We start from the raw sequence: 3,652 nt of genomic DNA, 5'->3' as shown, positions 1-3,652 counted from the left end.
TTTTTTTGTGGCAGAGTCTCACTCCATCGCCCAGGCTGGAGTGCAGTGGCTCAATCTCACCTCACTGAAACCTCTGGCCTCGGGTTCAAGAAATTCTCCTGCCTCAGCCTCCCTAGTAGTTGGGATTATAGGCCTGTGCTACCAGGCCCAGGTAATTATTTTATTTTATTTTTTTATTATTTATTATTATTATTTTGAGATGGAGTCATGTTCTGCTGCCCAGGCTGGAGTGCAGTGGCGAAATCTCGGCTCACTGCAACCTCCACCTCCTATGTTCAAGCGATTCTCCCACCTCAGTCCCAAGTAGCTGGGATTACAGGTGCCCGCCACCACAGCTGTCTAATTTTTGTATTTTTAGTAGAGATGGGGTTTTACCATATTGACCAGGCTGGTCTCAAACTCCTGACCTCAGGTGATCTATCTGCCTCGGCCTCCCAAAGTGCTGGGATTACAGATTTGAGCCACTGCACCTGGCTAAATTTTGAATTTTTGATCTAGATGTTCTAACAATGTTCCTGATTTATGTTTTCTTTTGAAATGTCTGTGTTCCTCAAATATCTTTTAAGTTTGGCCTGTGAGGTTATTTTTACTGTGAGGGCTCTGATATAATGGGCTGCTTGGTCAGTCAGTGGTGTGGGAGAAGTTGTGTGTGGCCTCGGAGTTCCCAATCATCCCCTCTATGGTTGTCGGTTGAGCTGTGGTGGCCTATCTCTCTGGCACAGCACCCCAACGTACACTTCAGGCTGCAGAGTGTGCAGTGCCAGAGTGGGAGCCATGGGAAACTTGGCAGAGCAAAGAGGTAGACCAAGAAGGCACTGTTCATTATTTATTTTTAAAATGTTTTGGGACCAGGAGCAGTGGGTCACGGCTGTAATCCTAGCACTTTAGGAGAGGTCAAGGTGAGCCCAGGAGGTTGAGACCAGCCTGTGTAGCATAGTGAAACCTTGTCTTTATGAGAAATGAATAAATAAAATTAGCTGGGCATGGTGGCATCTCAGCTACTTGGAAGGCTGATGGGAGAGGAGTTTGAGAAGTTTGAGACTGCAATGAGCTATGATTGCACCACGGCACTCCAGCCTGACGAAACAGAGTAAGACTCTGTCTCTAAATTAAAACAAACAAACACCTCTAAGATCCTAAAAAAAAAATAATGTGTTAGGGCCGGCCAGGTTTTGAGGATACCAGAGTGACAAGACCGACAGGCTCCTGCCCTTTCGAAGTCCACAGTGTAGGTGTAGACAAAATCTTTTTTTTTTTTTTTTTTTTTTGAGACACAGTTTCACTCTTGTCACCCAGGCTGGAGTGCAATGGCCAGATGTCGGTTCACTGCAACCTCCGCCTCTTCTGTTCAAGCAATTCTCCTGCCTCAGCCTCCCAAGTAGCTGGGATTACAGTCATGAGCCACCATGCCCAGCTAATTTTTCTATTTTTAGTAGAGACAGAGTTTCACCATGTTACCTAGGCTGGTCTCAAACTCTTGACCTCAGGTGATCCACTCGCCTTGGCCTTCCAAAGTGCTGGGATTACAGGTGTGAGCCACCACACTCAGCAGACAGAATCTTAATCAATGATTTCTACCAACCCGGCCTGCAATGGGAAGTATGAAGGGAAAGGCCCAGGGCAACCCAGTCCCAGTGGGGGAGTGGGGTGGGAAGGCAGGGCATGTGTCTGAGAAATCTAGGGGGTGGTGGTGGCCCCCACCAAGACCTCCTGGATCAGGAGGTCTTTCTTTGTTATTTTGTTTGTTTGTTGTTTTGCTTTTTTGGGATGGAGTCTCTCTCTATTGCCCATGCTGGAGTGCAATGGCAAAATCTTGGCTCACTGCAACCTCTGTCTCCCAGGTTCAAGCGATTCTCCTGCCTCAGCTGGGATTACAGGCGCCTGCCACCACACCCAGCTAATTTTTGTATTTTTAGTGGAGACAGGGTTTCACTATGCTGGCCTGGCTGGTCTTGAACTTCCTACCTCAGGCGATCTGCCCGCCTCTGCCTCCCAAAATGCTGGGAGTAGAGGCGTGAGCCACTGGCCCGGCCTTAGGAGGTGTTTGTTTTTGTTTTTGTTTGAGTTGGTGTTTCACTCTAGCTAAAGTGCAATGGCATGATCTCGGCTCACTGCAATCTCTGCCTCCCGGGTTCAAGTGATTCTCCTGCCTCAGCCTCCCGATTAGCTGGGATTACAGGCACATGCCATCACACCCAGCTAATTTTTTTTGTATTTTTGGTAGAGACGGGGTTTCACCATTTGACCAGGCTGGTCTCAAACTCCTGACCTCAGGTGGCCTGCGGGCCTCAGCCTCCCAAACTGCTAGGAATACTGGCCTGAGCCACTGCACTCGGGGCCTGGATCAGGAGTTTGATAAGTGAACAGTGGGGACAGAGGCTAGGAAGATGTCCCGCAGGGGAACAGTGGGTGATGCCCAGAAAATCCATGGGTCTCATGTGAGAGAGAGAGATTTGAAGGGCTGAGGCTGCGAGATGGGTGTCAAGGGATGCGCCTGCAGAGGTCGGGGTCCAGCCGCATTGAGCAGGGCCTCATGGGCCAGGAGCTAGGGCTTTCTCTTTGGAAGAGGCGGCTCTGTGTGAGCAGGGGCGAGGGCAAGGAGTCTAGTAGGAAGGCCGCTACTGTGGGCTGCCGAAGGTGACTTGAGGGGCGAGGGATTCAGGTCGGCGGGGCCTCCCACAGCGTCTCTGAGGGAGGTGTCAGAGGGTGTTGAGCTCCAGGGTCGTCTTGCGTCCTGCGGGGCCCAGCAGCTCTGATTCCGACCCCCACCCCGAGCTGGAAGCTGGCAGAAGGCAGTAGTCAGAGAACACAGATGATGTCTGAAAGCCGCCCAAGCCACGCAAGGAAGAGTGGAGATAGACAAGTAAGATGGGCTCTGGGGTTTTCTGATAGAGAAGAAAATAGCCAACTATATAAGTAATCTGAAGCCGTGGAGAAGAAGGTGAAAGAAAGGTTGGGAGCAAGTAAGTAAACGGCTTGGGTAGAGGAACGCCCAGGAGGTGAGATAGTCAGAGAAAGTTAAAATGAAGGGACTTGGCTAAAGCAACCCAGTGCACAGTCCCAGAAAGGCAAGTGAGGCAAGCGGGGCGGGGGAGGGTGGGTGTGGGTGTCCTCCCTGCCTAGGACGCAGCAGCCCCTGGGAAGGGACCAAGAATCCTCTGCCGCCTCCAACAGGAGAGGCTGCAGCAAGGGGGCGCAGGGCAGGAACGGGACTTTCGTGTGAGTCCGGTTTCCAGGGTCGCGGAGCAGTGGGATGCAGACGCTGGAAATAGAAACGAGGTACCCGGGAGATGGCGGGAGGCCCTGGGCAGGACTGGAGTGGCTTCTGCGTTCCCGGGCCAGTCCGGCCTACCCTGCCCCGTCCCTAAGTAACAGAGCGCCTCGTAAGCCCGGGCGCAGAGCCAGGACACCCCGCGCCCCATCTCACGGAGCCCTAAAATAACCTGAGGTGGAAGTGTGTTACAAATACGGCATCTGGGACTCAGAGAGGGCAGCCCCTCACCCGAGGTCACAAATGAATCAGGCCCGCCCCCAGGCGGTGGAACCACTAGGAGCGCTACCGCTCAGGGGTCTTCTCGCCACTAGGGCCCCCATCTCAGGGAGGAGCCGCCCCGAGCCCCTCCCCCTCTCCGCCCCAGAGGGGCGGCCCGGG

This window comes from Cebus imitator, unplaced genomic scaffold (genome assembly GCF_001604975.1).
Source record: "Cebus imitator isolate Cc_AM_T3 unplaced genomic scaffold, Cebus_imitator-1.0 Scaffold118, whole genome shotgun sequence".
Classification (NCBI taxonomy): Eukaryota; Metazoa; Chordata; class Mammalia; order Primates; family Cebidae; genus Cebus; species Cebus imitator.
Note: the sequence above shows the minus strand (reverse complement) of the source record.